The sequence below is a fragment of the Canis lupus genome, chromosome 14 (genome assembly GCF_048164855.1).
Source record: "Canis lupus baileyi chromosome 14, mCanLup2.hap1, whole genome shotgun sequence".
In the NCBI taxonomy this organism is placed as follows: Eukaryota; Metazoa; Chordata; class Mammalia; order Carnivora; family Canidae; genus Canis; species Canis lupus.
In genome coordinates this window covers 54,351,190-54,371,330 of record NC_132851.1, presented here as the reverse complement: position 1 = coordinate 54,371,330, position 20,141 = coordinate 54,351,190, and the positions used below count along the sequence as shown (strand labels likewise).

General features: G+C 33.7%; 2 long non-coding RNA genes across 10 annotated transcripts in view; one reads left to right on the top strand and one right to left on the bottom strand.

The window, feature by feature from the left end:
* The window catches only part of LOC140604132 (uncharacterized), a 237,973-nt gene that overhangs the window by 80,078 nt on the left and 137,754 nt on the right, over positions 1-20,141 (bottom strand). For 7 of the 8 annotated variants that reach the window (XR_012007159.1, XR_012007154.1, XR_012007158.1 and 4 more), the window contains exon 4: positions 12,169-12,201. The exons of the other annotated variant lie outside the window; for it this stretch is intronic. This is a non-coding gene — a long non-coding RNA (uncharacterized lncRNA). The remainder of the gene's footprint in view (positions 1-12,168; positions 12,202-20,141) is intronic. 8 annotated transcript variants of the gene reach the window in all.
* Positions 1-20,141, top strand: part of LOC140604133 (uncharacterized) — an 80,059-nt gene that overhangs the window by 45,377 nt on the left and 14,541 nt on the right. For both annotated transcript variants that reach the window (XR_012007161.1, XR_012007162.1), the window contains exon 2: positions 11,765-11,876. This is a non-coding gene — a long non-coding RNA (uncharacterized lncRNA). The remainder of the gene's footprint in view (positions 1-11,764; positions 11,877-20,141) is intronic.

Below are 20,141 nucleotides of genomic sequence, written 5' to 3'. Positions count from 1 at the left end.
CTTGGAGAAGTCTCCCAAGGATCCCTACCCCTCAGCATATGTTCTGAAATTAATAAATAAATTTCTCCATATGCCTCAAGTATTTTTTCAAACAACTGCTTCTGTGCTGTTGTATCTACAGGGCTGTTGGTTGTGCTCTCAGTTTTCTCTCACCCTGGTTCTCCCAGAGCTGAGCCTGCTGATTTTTAATGTTCCAGGTGTTCAAGCCCACTGATTGTAAGAACTTATGAAATTAAGTCCCTCTGGTGTTCAAAGCCATATGTTTTGGGGCTTCTTCTTCCCTATGGGGGCTGGGCTTTCTGGTGTGAAGGCCAGTTTCTTCCACCTCTCCACATCTGTGGTGTACCTCCCTCCTGGGGACAGTTCTACAGACCCATTTGGCTCCTGACCTTAGCTCTGTCTTTTCTACCCTCTTTGATATAGCCTCTTCTCTACATTTAGCTGTGTATAGTACCTTCTGCCAGTCTTCAGGGTTTTTTGTTTTTAGTTATCTGCACTGATGTAGATGTTACCTAGTTGTACCTGTGGAACAAGGTGAGTTTAGATGACTCTGTCATCTTCCCTGGAAGTTTGTCTAGCTGGTCTTTTAAACTTTAGCTTTTTGACGTGTCCCCAGCTCATGTGGGCTGGGGGCCAGCCCCTGCAACCAATGGAGAGTTCCAGCAGCTCCCCCACTGTTTGGCAAATTTCTAAACCTGGCTCCTTTTTATTTTGGTTGCCCTTTCTTTTGTGCTGTGGCTTTTCTCTGGAACCCAGGCCAGGTGAATCTGCTCACAGTCCCTCAGCACTATCCCTCCGCACTGCAGTGCAACATTGGTGATGGGGGTTGCTTTTATTACTTTGTCTCTGTCTCTTGCCATTCTCTATGGGGTCTCTCTGTTTTTGTGTGCAGAAGCTATTTATTCAGTTCTCAGTTCCTCTTTAGGAAGAATTGTTCTATAGATCATAGAACCATAACTCCCACTGCGTCATATATATTAAAGGAGGAAATAGGTCCATCTGAATCAATTAAAATTGCCACGGTAACATTGTAGAAGATAGATAATTGGACTCAAGATGGAAAATTGAACAAATTCTTTGCTTTTAAATTTGAAGTTTGGTAGCAAATTATAAATATTTATGAATTGTCTTTTAAGATTTATAAAATCATTTTGGAAATAATATAGAAGTCTTCCTTTTGCATTTATTGCTGAATTTAAACAATAAACCTGCTTCTATTCAAAAAAGTATGTCTAAGAAATGCTGATATAAACAAAAGTAGACTGGATTACTTTCTCATCCAATCTGGAAAATTTTAATAGGAAAAATAAAGATGATTTATAAAGCCATTGGATGGCATCATATCTAAGAAAGATTTATGTTTTATACTTACTCATAGATGAAACTTTTTATTAAAATATTTCCTCTTTAGTTTAGATTTTTCAGTTGTGCACCTTGGCTATAGAAAATTGAGACACTATCCATATTTTTTATGGATTCATTCTGTGAGATGAATGCATATGTTTTAATTTACTCAATGATCTATATTTCTAATCTAATTATTATAATTTTATCTTTTTTTAAAAGATTTTATTTTTTCATTCATGAGAGGCAGAGAGAGAGAGGCAGAGACACAGGCAGGAGGAAAAGCAGGCTCCATTCAGGAAGCCCAATGTGGGACTTGATCCTGGGACTCCAGGACCATGTCCTGGGTCAAAGGCAGATGCTCAACCACCGAGCCACCCAGGCATCCCTATTCTTATTTTTTTTTTATAGTTATTGGATCATGGTAATGGGTATGGTGATATTAGGCAAGATTCTGTACTGCATTATTTTTAAGCAGTTCTGATTAATTAGAGTTAATGGAAAATATCAGAAGAATTATATTTAAGGAGTAAAAACAATTGATGTCCTAATAAGCCATGCTTGCACAGAGATGAAAATGCCATATATAAGCCCTGTGTTATTTTTTTGCTGCATAAAAGTGTATCACAGATTTAGTGGTTTAAAATGAGACTTATTTATTATGTCATAGTTTCTGTAGGTTAGTAGTCCACTTACAGCTTAGCTGGGTTTCTTTTATTTTTTTTAAAGATTTATTTATTCATGAGAGATACAGAGAGAGAGGCAGAGGGAGAAGCAGGCTCCCTGTAGGGAGCTGGATGTGGGGACCTGATCCCAGACCCTGGGATCACATCCCCAGCCAAAGACAGACTCCCAACCACTGAGCCACCCAGGCGTCCCTTAGCTGTTTTTGTTGAGTCTCATGAGCCTGCAATCAGGCATCAGTGGAACTATTCTCATCTGGAGGCTCAACTGGGAAGATTCTTCTTTCAAGCTCATTAAACTAAGCATCAATTGTTGGCATAATTATTTCTTGTGGTTTTATGACTTGAGGGCCTTGTGGGTTTTGTTCTTTTTATTTTGTTTTGCTGGATCTTGGCTAGAGACCATTTAACTTAGTTGACTTATTTCACTTAGATAATGTCCTCAGTGTTTACCTATGTTGTTGCAAATGGTATGGTTTCTTTCTCATGCTTGAAGAGTATTTTATTTATATGTATCTCACATCTTTTTTATCCATTTATCTATCAGCGGACACATAGGTTGTTTTCATATGTTGACTATTGTAAATAATGCTGCCACAAACTTGGGAATACACATCTGTTCAATATCGTGTTTTCATTATCTTTACATATATACCCAGAAATAAGATTGCTGGAGCATATTATGATATAGATTAGTTTTTCTATATTTTTAATTTTTTGAGAAACCTCAATAATGTTTCCATAGTGACTGAACTAATTTACATTGTCAACAACATTGAAGGGTTTCTTTTTTACATAAACCAACAATACTTATTATTGTCTTCTGATAATAGTTATTTAAAAGATGTGAAGTGATATTTCATAGTACTGTTGATTTGCATTTCCCTGATGATAGTGATATGGAGCATTTTTCATATACCTGTTGGTCATCTGTATGTGTTTTGAAAGAAATGCATATTCAGTTTCTCTGCCCATTTCTTAATCATATTGTTTTTGTTGTTTCTTTTGATGTCAATCTTTTAGGTTTGATTTAATCCCACTTGTTGATGTTTGATTTTGTTGTTTGTGCTTGAGGTGTTGTATCTTAAAAAAAAAAATTCTGCATGTGTTTACCCAGTTCCCGATACCATTTGGTGACAGACTTTTTCTCCGTTGAGCATTCTTTGTTCTCTTGTGAAAAATTTCTTGACTCCCTATGTGAGAACTTGTTTTAAGGCTCTCTATCCTGTTCCATTGGTCTGTGTCTCTAGTTTTATGCCAGTACCATACTGATTTGATTACTATAGTTTTGTAATAGGTTTGATAGAATAAGAAAGTATGAGTACCTCCTGATTTATTCTTCTTTCTCAAGGCTGCTCTGGCTGTTCTGGATCTTTTATGGTTCCACATTACTTTAATATTTTTATTTTTGTGAAAAATTCTATTGAAATTTTGATAGGGGTTGCAATGACTACAATGATGGCTTTAGGTAGTATGGATATTTTAACAGTATTATCCCAGTCAAGGAGCATGGGGTGTTTTCCCATTTTTTTGTGTGTAGTCTTCAATTTCCTTCATCAAAATCTTGCAGTTTTCATCACACAGATCTTTTACTTCCTTGGCTAAATTTAGTCCTAACTATTTAATTGTCTTTGATACTACTGTAAGTGAGATATCTTTTTTTTCATTTCTTTTCAGATATTTCTTTTCTTTTTTTTTTAAAGATTTTATTTATTTATTCATGAGAGACACAGAGAAAAAGAGAGGCAGAGACACAGGCAGAGGGAGAAGCAGGCTCCACGCAGGGAGCCTGATGTGGGACTCCATCCCGGGTCTCCAGGATCACGCCCTGGGCCGAAGGCAGGTGCTAAACTGCTGAGCCACCCAGGGATCCCTTTTCAGAAATTTTCTTGTTTGTATCTAGAAACCCAAGAGATTTATGTTGACTCAAAATCTATAACTTTATTAAATTTGTTGATTAATTCCAACAGTTTTTTTGTTGAGTCTTTAGGATTTTCTACATCTAAGATTATATCATCTACAAATAATGACAATTTCACTTCTTCCTTTTTCATTTGGATGCCTTTTATGTCTATGCCTGATTGCGTACCTAGGACTTCCAGTACTCTGTTGAATAAGAGTGGTAAGAGTGGGCACCCTTGTCTTGTTCCTGATCTTAGAGGAAAATTATTCCCTGCTTAGTGTGATATTAACTGTGGGCTTGTTGTATTGATCTTTATTATATTAAGGTATATTCCTTCTAAACTCAATTTGTGGAGAGATTTAATTATTTTAATTTATTAATTTAAGATATATTTTGTCAAATCCTTTTTCTGCATCTATTGAGATGATTATATAGTTTTTACATTTCATTCTATTAATATACTGTATCAAATTTATAGATTTTCATGTGTTGGACTATCTTTGTATCCTAGGGATAATTCCCACTAGATCATGAGGTATATTCTTTTAACATATTGTTAAATTATGCTAATATTTTGTTAAGAACTTTTGGAACTGAGGAAGGTCCAAGATGGCAACAGAGTAAGACCCTGAACTCAGTTTCTCCATGGACATATAAAGCAATCTACATACAAAGCAATTACTCCTGAAGAACTGAGGGCTGATTGAATAACTTCTGCACAGCCAAAGTTAGAGGCACCACATAAAGAATGGCAGGAGAGACAGAGACATGGTAACAAAGGGAACCCCATCCTCGATGGTGCAAACTGTAGTAGAAAGGGATAGTACTAAGGGACCAAAGCCAGGTCCCTAACTATTTTAAACAACTAAAATATAAGTGAAGTAAATGTTGAGTATCCATCATAAAGTGGGGGACCTGTTGGACTACTCTTTGGGATTAGAAGTGCTGGCATTCTCTAGGGTTTATGCACCTTCTTCACCCAGATAGCACAAACAAAAGTAGGATCCAGCCAGCCTGCTGCCTCAGCAAGTACTAGGCCCCTAAACACACCAACCCCATCTTTCTCCTCAAAGCAAGCCTTCTGTACCCATCTGAATTCTAGCCATCTTACCAAAGTGGTTCCAGAATAGCACTCACCAAAATACCACCTGAGAGTTGCCACTGTAGCTCCAGCTGTCTTGCCAAGATGACACAGGCACAAAGCACTCCTGGACACTTGAAGCCTGTATCCACCTTGGCTACAGACAACACACTAGGGCACCCCCTTTGCAAAGTACCCTTTAGCTCCAGTATTCCCACCATGGTGTTCCTATTTCATTCAGCTCAAGCCAACTGCCAGGGAAATCTCTGCATGTAATCCCGACAGAACCCTTGACCCATGCCCACCTCATCTCCAGCCTTCTTGACATGGTACCCCTGTGCAGAATGCCCCAAGAATCTTAAGCCTGACTCTTCTCAGCTCCAGCTGCTCCACAGGTTGGCATCAGAGTGGAGAACACCAGAAATATTAGTTTTTATTTACTATATCTTTAGACAAAGCTGTCAGGCAGAGAAAATCTATACAGGGGATATTCCTACATAAGGCTTCTCCTTAGGAGAAGCAGCTATTCTTGGTAAGTTATAGAAATAAGCATAGAAAGTAAAACAATATGAGGAGACAAAGAAATATGCTCCTAATTAAATAACCAGACAAAATTTCAGAAAAATAACTAAATAAAACAGAGAGAAGCAATCTAATTGATATAAAGTTCAAAGTAACAGTCATAAAGATACTCACCAGACTTGAGAATAAAGTGGATATGAACTGAGTGAGAACTTCAACAGAGAGAAGACATAAAACCCATCAATTGGAGAATACAATAACTGAAATTAAAAACACACCAGATGAAATCCATAGCAGATTAGATGATGTAGAAGAATGGATTAGCCATCTGGAAGACAGGGTAATGGAAAGTACCAGCAAAAAGATAAAAAGAGAGGATAGGTTAAATGGCAACTTGGACAACATCAAGTGTACTGACATTTATATTATAGGGACCCCAGAAGGTGAAGGGAGAGAGAAAAGAACAGAAAACTAATTTGAAGAAATAATAGCTGAAAACTTTCCTAACCTCGGGAAGAAAACAGATATTCGGTTACAGGATGTCTCCAAACAAGATGAACCCAGGGAGGTCCACATCATGACACATAATTAAAATGTCAATGATTAAAAATACGTTGGCCTTCTACATGCTGAAAGGAAAACACCTACAACCAAGAATACTTTACCTGAGTATTGAAAGAGTGATAAAGACAAAAATTAAAGGAGTCCATCACAACTAAACCAGCCTTATAAAGAATGTTAGAGGGATTTCTTTAAGTGACACAGAAAAGGAAGACCATAATTAGAAGAAAATTATCAAAGAAAAAAAATTCACAGGTAAAAGCAAACATATAGTAAAAGTCATAGTTCAATCATTTATAAAACTAGCATGAAGGTTGAAAGCTAAAAGTAATAAAATTAGTTATAGTTAAGAGTATAAAATTATATACATAAACCATGCAGGGGGTAGTAAAATATAGGGCTTTTAGAATGTATTTGATCTTAAATAACCATCAACTTACCATAGACTGCTATATAATTAAGATCCTCTATATGAACCTCATGATAGCCACAAAACAAAAACCCTGTAATAAATGTATAAATAATAGAGAAAGGACTCCAAGTGTAACACTATAGAAAGTCATCAATCACAGGGAAAGAGAGCAAGAAGAATGGAGCAGAGAACTACAAAAACAAGGAAAAAAATCACAGAATGACAATAAATACATACCCAGCAACAATTACTTTAAATATAAATTTAGGCTTCAATCAAAGACATAGGGTGACTGAATGGATAAAAATAGCAAGATGCTGTATATGAGAGACTCACTTCAAACCTGAAGATACAAACAGAAAATTAAAGGAGGGAAAAAGATATTCCATTCAAATAGAGTTGAAAAATAAGATGGAGTAGTGTTACTTAGACAAACTAGACTTGTAAGCAAAAACTATAAAAAAAAAGACAGGACCTGACACAATGATAAATAAATCAGTCTAAGAGGAGGATATAAAAATTATAAATACCTATGTACCTAACATAGGAGCACCTAAATACAAAAAGAAAATATTAATAGACATAAGAGGAGGAATTTACAGTTATATAATAATAGTAGGTTTAATATCCCACTTAGATCAATGGATAGATAATCCAGACATAAAACCAATAAGGAGACAGTGGCTTTGAATGAAACATTGAACAATATAGACTTAACAGATAGTTACATACATATTGTTCAAACCCTAAACAGTAAAATACACATTTTTTTCAAGTGCACATGGAATATTTTCCAGGATAGACCAAATGTTAAGCTACAAAACAAGTCTCAATAAATTTATGAACATTGAAAGCATATCAAACGACATTGCTGACCAGTGGCAATCAATGATTTGGGGAAAAAGCTGGAAAAAACACAAAATATAAAGGTTAAGTAATATGCTGCTAAACATTCAATAAGTCAATGAAGAAATCAAAGAGGAAATAAGAAACATGAAGACAAATGAAAATGGAAATGCAATGGTGCAAAATCTTTGGGACACAAGAAAGACACTTATAACATGGAAGCTTACTGTGATATAGGCCTAATTCAAGAAAGAAGAAAAATCTCAAACTATCCTACCTTAAACTTAAAGGAACTAGAAAAAAAGAATAAAGCCCAAAGTTAGTAGAAAAAAAAAAAGGAAGTAACGATTAAAGCAGAAATAAATGAAATAGAAACTTAGTAGAAAAAAAAAACAACAACAGAAAAGATCAATGTAACCAAGTTGGTTATTTGAGAAGACAAACAAAATTGATAAACTGTTATCTAGGCTCAAAATGATAGAGGACTCAAAATCAGAAATGAAAGACATAACAACCAATGCCACAAGAATACAAAGGATTATAAGAGACTACTACAAAGAACTATATGACAAATTGAACAACCTAGAAGAAATTAAAAAATTCTTAGAATACAACTGTTCAAAACAGAGCCAGGAAGAATAGAAAATTTGCACACTGATTATTAGGAACAAAATTGAATTTGTAATTAAAATTTTTCCAAGAAATAAAAGGCCAGGGATAAATAGCTTCAAAGGAAAATTCTACCAATTTAAAGAGTTAATACCTATACTCCACTTATTCCCAAAAGGTTGAAAGAGGAAGAAAAGATTCCAAAAATATTCTACGAGGACAGCATTACCCTGATACCAAAAGCAGGAAAGACACTACAAAAAAGAAAACTTCACACCAATATTCCTGATGAATGTAAATGCCAAAATCCTCAGTAAAATAGCACATTGCATTCAATAATACATTAAAAGGATCATTCATCAAGTGGAATATATTTCAAGAATGTAAGGATGGTTCAGTATCTGTAAATCACTCAGCACAATACACCACAGTAACAAAATGACAGGTAAAACCATATGATTCCCTCAACAGATGCAGAAAGAGCATTGACAGAATTTAACATCCATTAACCAAAACAGGTTGGTAGGGAACATACCTTAACATAATAAAGGCCAAATATAGCATAACTACAACTAACATTATTCTCCATGTGAAAAATTGAAATCTTTTCCTCTAAGATCAAGAACAAGACAAATATGTCCACTGTCACAACTTTTATTCAAAATAGTATTGGAGATTCTAGCCACAGTAATTAGACAGGAAAGGTAATTCAAAAAAATCCAAATTGGTAAGAAAGTAGTAAAACTGTCACTATTTGCAGATGAAATGACACTATATATATATACATATATATGTATACATATATATGTATATATATATACCCTAAGAGAATCAACCCAAAAATGCTATTTTAAGTAATAGATATATTCATTAAAGTTGCAGGATATGAAATGAATACACAGAAATCTATTGTAATTCTATATGCTAATAATGGGTAATTGGTGAGATGTGGTAAAAACATAACGCTTGTGCACCATTAACAGAAATGTGACTGGCTGTGGTTACTCTGGAAAACAATATGGAGTTTCTTCAAAAAATAAAAATAAAAATAATATATGAACTAGTAATTCCATTACAGGGTATTTATCCAAAGAAAAGAAAAAGCAGTAATCTGAAAAGATATGGAAGCAGCCTAAGTGGCCATTCATAGATAGATAGATCATGAAAATGTGCTATGTAGGCATGTATGTGTATTTGTACACACATATCACACACACAGACACACACACACACACACACACTGGAATACTACCCACAAAAAATGAAATCTTGCTGATTGCAACAATATGGACTAATGTAGAGGGTATTATGTTAAATGAAAGTCAGAGAAAGAGAAATACATGATTTCAATTATACGTGGAAATTAAAACAGATGAACAAACAAAAATAAAAATAGACCTAAATACAGATAAGTGGTGGTTGCCAGAGGAGAGAGGGGGAGAGGTATGGTCTACATAGGTGAAAGGGATTAAGACGTATAAAAATCCAGTTATAAAATAAGTCACAGGGATGAAAAGTACAGCATTGGGAATGTAGTCAATAATAATTTAATAACATCTTATGGTGATGGATGGTAACGACACTTATTGTGGTGAGTATTGTGTAATGTAGGGAATTATTGAATCACTGTTGTACACATGAAAGTAATATTACATTGTATGTTAATTATAATTCAATAATAAAATTGTATCTATATTAATCAAGGATATCAATTTATAATTTTCTGATCTTGTAATGTTCTTATCTAGCTTGGTATCTGGGTAATGGTAGCCTTGTTTGGGAATATTCCCATTTCGATTTTTTTCGGAAGACTTGGATTAGGATTGGCATTAATTCTGCTTTAAATGTCTGTTAGAATTCACCAGTGAAGCCATCTGGTCCTGGGGTTTTCTGTATTGTGAGGTTTTGATTACTAATGAGTCTTACTACTCATTATTCTTCTGTTCAGATTTTCTATTTCTTCATGATTCAGTCTTGGTAGGTTGTATGTTTCTAGGAGTTTTTCTGTTGCTTCTAGGTTAATCAAAAAAATTTTTTAAATTATTTATTTGACAGAACACAGGCAGGGGGAGTGGCAGAGGGAGAAGGAGAAACAGACTCCTCACTGAGCAGGGAGCTGGATGCAGATGCGGGGCTTGAACCCAGGACCCTGGGATCATATTCTGAGCCAAAGGCAGACGCTTAACTGACTGAGCCACTCAAGTGCCCCTAGGTTATTCAATTTTTGGCACATTCCTTGTAGTCTCTTAGGATTCTATGTATGTCAGTGACATCTTCTTTATTTTAGTCTTCTTTTTTTCCAAGTTAGTCTAGCTAAAGTTTTGTCAATTTAACAGACTCTTAGTTTAGTTATTATTTTCTATTATTTTTTCTCTTCTCTATTTCGTTTATTTCTACTCTGATCTTCATTCTTTCTTTCTGCTAACCTTGGGCTTGGTTTGTTATTCTTTTTCTACTTCCTCAAGGTATAAAGTTAGATTGTTTATTTAATATATATTTTCTTAATATTTGCATTTGTTACTATAAACTTCCCTCTCACAACTGCTTTTGCAGCATCCCATAAATTTTGGTGTTATTTCCACTTTCATTTGTTTAAGTATGTTTTTTGATTTCCCTTTTGATTTCTTCTTCAATGATCGTTCAGAGGTGAACTGTTTAATTTCCACATGTGTGTAAACATTCTAGATTTCCTCTTTTTTTGATTCCCAGGTTCATACTATTGTGGTCAGAAAAGGTACTTGGTATGATTTCAGTCTTCTAAATTTGCTAAAATTTGTAAGAGTCAAGTCCCACTTTGTCACTTTCTACTTCAGGGATCTTTTTCTTCCCTATTCTTTCTCCTAAGTTGCCAGATACAAGTTCACTTATTAAAAAAGCAGCATTTAGTAATATTGGAGATGGTTTTTCTCAATCCACTTTGTTGACCACTTCTCAGTAATAGATTGTCTTTTACCTGATCTCGGGTATTGGTCTCTCCTCTGCAGGATCTGCGGCTTTGTACAAAATTCTTCCATGATCTTTGTTTCACTTGACCGGAGCTACATCCCATGAAAATATTATTCTTTTCCAAACTTGAGAATTTTTCCACTCTACTGGCCATTTCAGCTACTCGCAGTATCACTCTTCAGGTGCAAAGCAAAATAACTCTCAGCATGGAAGGCAGCATTTTATAAATTTCTTTCAAGATTATTCAGTTAAACAAACATCCTTCAATAATTACTAATACATTATTCTGGTACTAGAAGAGAAGAATTGACTGGGAGTCTGTCCCCTATACCCAAATATTTAACGACCTGCTGTTTAGAGGAGATAATGTATTATGTTAGACAGAACCAGAACAACTGTTTTGTATCTTATCTTCCTTCAGTTTCTAAGCTCCGACTGCATAGTTTTGTTTATGAGAATCAAGCATGACAAACTTTTTGCTAGGTGTAGACCTTAATTCTAGGTGTTCCTCAGTCTGGGAAGCATTCCTGTAAGACTATCTCCTATTTATTATTTAAATCTCAGCTCAAATGTTGCTTCATCAAAAAGCTTTGTAAATGCCTCTGCTTAGAAGTCCCCTAGTCACTCCCTGTTACTTTCTTTCCCCCCCAATCCTATTATTTCACCCTTTTATCCCCCTAATACACGTATCTGATGGTTAATTGACTTTTTTCTTCCTTTTATTGTGAGGGTAAGAGCTTGGTTTCATGTCTCATTTGTCTCCCAAATACAGGCCAAGGCCTGACGTATGATAAATGGTTGCTTAATTAAGAAATAAAATAATGAATATACACATGTGGTTCTTATCTCTTATTTAGGTGTGACAATGGCATGAGAAACACAAGCAACTTTAGAAGATACTCCATACTGACTGGTGTTCAACTGTTTGTAATACTTTATTCAGTTAGGTATATTGGATGGCAAATGCAGGTAAGTCTACTATACCAAATACATTATTAAATTTATGATTATGGATGCCTGGTTGCAATTTTTAAATAGGCTTTGTACCAGATATTACTTTGTTTTAACACAGTAGAATATTATTTTTAACTACCAGAGGAAATTAAATTTGACTTCAATTAGAGAAAGTTAAGGGAATTAAGGCCTCTATAATATGTAACAAAGAAAAGTATTGAAATATAGAAAATTAGAAAGATATTATAAAAAGATGCTATATTAAAAGTATTAAATTATAATTCCACTTCTAAAGGAAATGACTTACCAGGCTCTGCTATAAAAGGGGAATATAGATATTCTGAAAATGAAGCAAGAGATGAAAGAAACAGAATATAAAGAGTTACTTAGAGTTTAAAAAAGCAAACTGAAGTAGAAAGCCAAATATAGAATGAGTTTATTATTCATAAATATCTATTAAGATTATAATAAAAAAGCATTTACAAAGATATCATTCTCATGGGGGAGACAGTCTAACAGAGAAAAACTCTAGAAAGTGAGAACATTAATGCTCATGTTAAACCAGAATAGTACTATGATATTATTTGTCAATTTTCTCATTAAATTGTAGACAAGTGCGAAATAAAAACCGTGAAAAATTGTCAGTTGACCAAAATCAGATAAAAGAGTAGTAATTAGAAAAATTTACCATATGCAAAACAGTGGGACCTGTCGACCTTATTTTATATGGTTTTCAAAGGATCGTTTTATGTATGACCAATTTTGAAAAATCCTCAAGGCATGAGACTTTACTGGCCTGTATATGGAAAATCATTCAGTAATGAAAAGTTCCTGAAAGTCTATAAACAGCCATAGTGAATATAATTAGAAGGAGAAGTCTTATGAGGTACCACAGGTCTGTTGCTCCATTGTCATGCTTAAAATCTTGAACAGTTTGAAAAAGTAAAACTATTCAAATGATCTTTGATAATACAGGGTCAGGCACTACAAAAACAATTGAAATTAGAAATATTTTTAAAGACCTTTAGGCTATAAATTTAATTTTTCAAAATCTGGCATGCTGTAAATAGCGACACATCTATATCATACAAAGATTTCTGTATCTTCAATTTAACAAAACTGAAAACCAAATGCGTCTTTATATTTTAAATTTTATCTGTTATCCCCACTGGGATGTGAAAGAGAGTTGACAAAGGAGAGGTGAGCAAAAAATAGAAATGAAATTTGAGGAAAAAAGGTAATAGGATATTATGTGCCACATGAAAGGCAGTTACTGCCCTTTTTTGCTCAGCTTTCTGGTTGGATTTTTATCAATTTTATCTTTCCTAAAGAAAAAAGGTGTCTTTTAAGAATCTAAAGGGTAGGAGCAACAGTCTCCTACACACCACCTTCTAAGAAAGATTGTCATGGACATCTACCAAATTTATAACAAAACAAGCTTGATAGAGAAAGAGATGGATCATGATATCATCAAACTGTTAAGACTTTTGCCAAATGGAAGCAACATTTATGTGGCTTGTGTTGAAGTCCTAATCCCCATGTGATGATTATTTGAGGGTAGGTCCTTTGGGAAATAGGTTTAGATCAAGTCATGAGGGTAGAACCTCTGTGATGTGGTTAGTGCCTTTATAAAAAGAGACCAAAAGGCTTACTCTTTCTGTTTCTCTGTCATAGGAAGATCAACCAAGAAGGCCTCTGTTGGCAAACCAGGAAGAGGGTCTGACCAAGCACCAAATCTACTAATACCTTGATTTTGGACTTCTTAGGCTTCAGAAATGTGAGAAATAAATGTTTGCTTTTAAGTCATCCAGTCTATGCTAAGTTGTTACAGGAGCCTAAGCTAAGACAATCTAAATATAAATTAATAACACATCACTATATGTCTCTGTGTGTGTGTGTATGCTTTTCTTTGCTATTATAATATGATGAACTGCACATAAATCCTTATTTAAGCTGTCCTGGAAAGATGAATAAGAGGGGAGAAAAGAATTACCTTTAGCTGTGGATATCTGGTTCATATCTTACCCAAATTAATTGACTTCAAACTATTTTGAAACATCATCAAGAGCATGTTAATAACCCACAACTAGTTAAGTTATGCTCTAATCAACGTCATTTGTATTTTTAAATAAGAAATTTCATATATTATTTTCCTGTTATTTTGGTCCCTAAATATCTTCCAACTATCTCTTAATCAAAATTACAAAGTAAAAAGTGAGGGGGCACCTGGGTGGCTTAGTCAGTTGAGCTTCTGACTTTTGATTTTGGTTTTGGGATCAAGCCCTGAGTCAGACTCCCTGCTTGGGATTCTCTCTCTTCCTCTCCCCCTACTCCTCATCCTTCCCCTACAACATGTTCTCTGTCTTTCTCTTCTTTCTAAAATAAATAAATACATCTTTAGGAAATTAAAATAAAATCACAAAATAAAAGCCAAATACTTATTGTTTTAGGGCTTGTGATGTTAATTTTATGTGTTGGTTTGGCTAGGCTAATGGTGCCCAGTTGTTTGGTCAAACACTAGTCTACGTGCTTCTGTGAAGATATTTTGTAAATGTGATTAACATTTATAATCAATTGTCTTTAAGTAAAGCAAATTTCCCATAGTAATATGAGTAGGCCTCATTCATTTAAGGGCCGTAAAAACAAAATTGAGGTTTCCTGGGAGAGAAGGAATTCCTCCTCAAAACTATTCTAGAAAGATTGCCTGAATTTCGTGCCTGCTGGTCTGCTCTGTGGATTTGTGATGCAAGATTTGAATATCAAATCTTACTGGAATTTCTATCCTACCAACCTGACCTTATAGATTTTGAATTTACCAGGCTCCATAATTGCGTAAGCCAATTCCCTAAAATAAATCTACATATCTCTGTCTATCTGTATTTTATTGTTTCTGTTTCTTTAGGGAACCCTGACTGATAAAAGGCTCAATACATTCCCTGGAATGCTGGGATATACTGACATCTATAAGCACAATGTCCTCCTTACTGTGTACTGGAAATCATACTTTTACATTATTTCAGCTATACTGTAAATGCCCGAAGTACACTGGTGGACTTCTTTCTTTTAGAGAAATCTTTAAAATGAACATGAAGTAATGCTGTGACTATATAAATACAAGACTGTTATTAATAATGCTAATGATGGAACGTCTATAAATTAGGTCACAGAACCTCAACATGGATTTGTTCCTTTTTTTCCCTACAAAACAGGTTATCTTTGATAAATACTATCCATACCTATGAAATTGTTGGAAACTTACAAGATACTGGCATTTCTGGTTATTCTTTCTAATTAACATTTTTGGTGAAACAAGAATTGTTAAAATATGGTACTTTCCTCAACTTCTCTGTATTTACTTAAACCATCAATATAAGTGAGAATTTCAGAATATTTTGAACAGTGACTAAGAAGAATTAAATGATTCATGTCATAATTTTGTCTATGAGTCATGGGATAATATGCTAGAATCATGTTACGTATTATTGAACACTTTAAGCACTACTTATTGTAAAAATTCTCAATGGAAACATAAAAATGCCAAAATTTTTGCTTTTTCAAATTTAGGCATGAAAGAGGGCACGAAAAAGTTTTTAAAAGCAAATGGTAACATAAAAGAGGGTGTGAGAAGTTGTCTCCAGTTATTGTTTCTAATAAGTAAATTTGTATCACACTTTGAAATTTATGAAACACTTTTACATATGTTTCCTATATACCTAGAACCTACAACAAGCTCAGCCAAACATGATTTTTTTCATGACAGTTACCTCAATAGACAATTCATGAGAAGAAGAGGGTACTACCTAGGAAGTTCTACCCAACAAGACACTGGTCTACACTTTATTCTTCAAAAGAAAGTACTATGGTATTGTATGTGAGCAAATGTACTGTGCTATCTGAAAAATATAGCACAGAATAAAATTACAGAAAAACATCAAGCACAGAAAAAGAGCTAAAAATGTTCTATGTTTTCCTTATTCCTTTCCTTATGTGAGAGTCTTTGTATGGGAAGTGATCTTTATTTATCAGCAGAAAGCTCTAAAGATTATTACACTTTATGTCAATAGAGAATTATTAGGGTCACATGGTGCACTCATTCAGTTCTCTTTCTCTCTCTCTTTTTTTTGGAAATAGTTCAGTGATAATAGTTATCACTCCCATAGAACATTCCCATAGAAAGTCAGGAAAATGAAGGAACAGAGGAATATATTCCAAATGAAAGAATAAGATAAAACCTCAGAAAAAGCCTTAATGGATGAGAGATCATGATTTACCTGATAGAGTTCAAAATAATAGTCATAAAGATGCGCACTGAACTTGAAAGATAAATCAATGAACACAGTGCTTCTTTAAAAAAAGAGAAAATATAGAAAAGTACCAAAAAGAAGTAACAGAATTGAAGAATAACTGAAATGAAAAACTACAATAGAGGAGTTCAAGAGCAGAATAGATGAATCAGAAAAATAGATCCATTAACCCAAAGACAAGCCACTGGAACTCACACAATCAGAACTTGAGAAAAGAAAAAGAGAAGGACCAAAAAATGAGGATAGCTAAAGGATTTGTGGGATAACATCCAGCAGACAACATTCACATTCCATAGGTTCCAAAAGGAGAGAGAAAAGGGGGCAGAAAAACTATTTGAAGAAGTAATAGTTGAAAACTTCCCTAACTGGGGAAGGAACAGTCATCCAGATACAGGAAACTCAGTGAGTTCCAAAATAATAAACCCAAAGAAATCAACATCAAAATTATGAAAGTTAAGGATGAAAGCCTTAAAAGCAGCGATAGAAAATCAACTTGTTATATATTTACAAGAGAACCTCCATAAGATTATCAAATTTTTCAGCAGAAACTTTTCAGGGGAGAAGAGAATGAACCAATACATTCAAAGTGCTGAAAGAAAAAAATCTTCCAACAAAGAATGCTCCACAGTTCTTCAGAATTGAAGAAAAGATAATTAATTTTTCAGAGAAGCACAAGCTAAAGGAGTTCCTCAACCATAGACTGGCCTTGTAAGAAATATAAAAGTATAAATCTCGCTGGCAAAGATGAATATATAGTAAAACTCAGAATAACTCAATGTTGTAAAGGTGGTAGTTAAGTCACTTGAAAGCTACTTTGAAGGTTAAAAGAAGTAGTAAAAATAACTAGAACTACAAATAAATTGTTAAGGGATACCCAAGATAAAATTATGCAAATTATGACATAAATGTCTGTGTGTGGGGGGTGGGTAAAAATGTAGAGCTTTAGAATGTGTTCAAACTTCAATTATTGACTTAAAATAGACTGTTATATGTAGGTTTATGTAAGCTCCATTGTGATCACAAAGCAAAACACTATAATAGAAGCACAAAAGGGAAGGAAGGAATTCTTGGCATGTAAATACAGAAAATCAAGTCACAAAGAAAACAAGCAAGAGAAAAAAACAAGATTCTGAAGTATAAATAGAGCCAGGAAACAACAAAACGGCAATATACATATCTATCAATAATTAATTTAAATATAAAGAGATTAAATTCTTCAATCAAAAGATAGAGTGGCTGAATGCATAAAATAACAAGACCTATATATACTGCCTACAGGGGACTCCCTTCATATCTAAGGACTCATACAGACTGAAAGTAAAGGGAAGGAAAAATAGATTCCATGCAATGGACACCAAAACAAAGCTGGGGTACCTCTCTCTCCCTCTATCCCTCTTCCCCCTGTTTCCTCTCTCTCTCTCTCTCTCTCTCTCTAAAATAAAATAAAGACATCTTTACAAGAACTCAATTACAAGAAAAATAGAAAAATCACAAATATTTGGATAGTAAACATCATGCTACTAAATAACAAATGGATCAAAGAAGAAATTAAAAGATAATTAAAAAATACCATGAGATAAATGAATCTAGAAACACTGAAATTTGTGGGATTCAGCAAAAGCAGCAGTAAATGCTTACCTCAAGAAACAAGAAAAACCTCAAAAAAGTTTATAATTCAAGGAACTAGTAAAAGAACACTAAATCCTGAAGTTAGTAGAAGGAAGGAAATAACAAATATCATGAACAAAATGAAATAGTGATGAAAAAAAAACAATAGAAAAGCCCAATAAAGAGTAGTTCTTTGAAAAGATAAAACAAAATTAACAAACCTTTAAGCTCCTCAAGAAAAAAAGAGAGGACCCAAAATCAGAAATAAGAGATGTTCTAATTGATACTACATAACTCATCTGTGTATCTATATGCTAATATGGATCCATCAGAGAGATTATGAAAACATTGGATCAAAAAGAATAAGATATTTAGGAATAAATTTAACCAAAGAGATGAAAGACCTATACACAGAAGTTATAAGACATTGATGAAGGAAAGTGAAGACAATACAAATAAATTGAAAGATATTCCATACTCATGGATTGTAATAATTAATACTGTTAAAATTTCCATGGAATTCAAAGCAATACACAGATTCAGTGCAATCCCTATACAAACTCTAATGACATTTTTCACAAAGATAAGCTATCCTGAAATTTGTATGAACCCACTAAAGATCCTGAATAGCTAAAGAAATCTTGAGAAAGAAAAACAAAGCTGAGGGATCATGCCCCTGATCTCAAACTGCATTAGAAAGCTATCTTAATCAAAACAATATGGTATTGGAGCAGAATAGAGAGTCCTGAAATAAACCCATGCATATATATATATATGCATATATATATCTTATGACAAAGGAGCCAGGAATATACAATGCAAAAAAGATAGTCTCTTCAATAAATGATGTTGGGAAACTGGACAGCCACATGTAAAATAATGAAACTGACCACTTTCTGACATTATACACAAAAATTAACTCAAGTGGATTAAAGACTGAACACAAGTCCTGAAACTCTAAAACTCCTAGAAGAACACACAGGCATTAAGCTCCTTGACTTCAGTATTGGTGATTATTTTTTTTTTAATTTGACATCAAAGCAAACAAAATAAGAGCAAAAGTAAACAAAACAATCACATCAAACTAAAAAGCTTCTATTTTTTTTAAAGCTTCTTCAGAGCAAAAGAAACTGTCAATAAAATGAAAATGCAACCTACTAAATGGAGAAGAGATTTGCAAATTATATATCTGATAAGGTATTTATATGCAAAATGTGTAAGGAACTCCTATAACTCAATATAATTAAAATTGAGCAAAAGACCTGAAAAGACATTTTCATGTAAGACTGATACATGAAAAGGTGCTCAATATCACTAATCATTAGGAAAATGTAAATCGAAACTGTAGTGAAATAGTACCTCACACCTTTTAGGATGACTATTACCAAAAAGACAACAGAAAACAGATAACAAGTTTTGAAGAGGATGTAGAAAAAAAGGAACACTTGTGCACTGTTGGTGGGAATGCATATTGGTACAGCCACAATGGAAAACAATATAAAAGTTCCACAATCGATCAATCAATCAATCAATGAACTACCATATGATCCAGCAATTACACTTTCAGGGTATTCATCCGAAGGAAATAAAAACTAACTCAAAAACTTATATGCTCCCCCATTTTCAATACAGCATTATTAGCAGTAGTCAAGAGATGGAAGCAACCTAGGTGTCCATTGATAGATAAGTGGATAAAGGATATTTGCTATATATATACAATGGAATACTACTTAGTCATATAAAGAAGGAAATCTATTTGTTAAAATATGAATGAAACTTATGCCATTATGGTAAGTAAAAGAAGTCAGATCCTAAAAATACTGTAATATCTCACTTATATGTAGAATCTAAAAATAAAAAAGCAAAATGCTCACACTTGTAAGTATATCATAGAGATTGCTGGTTGCTAGAAGAGAGTGGGTAATGAGTAAAGGGGGTTAAAAAATACAAAGTTATAAAATAAATTATTCATGGGGATATAACTTAAAGCATATGACTACAGTTAACAATCCTCTATTACACATTTGAAAATTGCTGAGAGTAGAACTTAAAAGTTCTTCTAAGAAAAAATTGTAAGTGTGCAGTGATGGGTATTAACTAGTTTTACTGTGATCATTTCACAGTATTACAAATATTGAATCATATTGTACACCTGAAACTAATGTTATAGGTCAATTTTATCTTAAAAAATCATTGCTAAGGCAAATGATTTCTCCACATGCAAAACACAAAGCTTTACTACTTAAACAATAGTTTGTTTAAAGCATAATTGAGATTCTTTCATTAAATTATGATTCAATCTAGAACATGTACCTTTTTTTTATCAGTGCACAAAAACACTAGAATAATTTTCTAGATTAAGGTATTT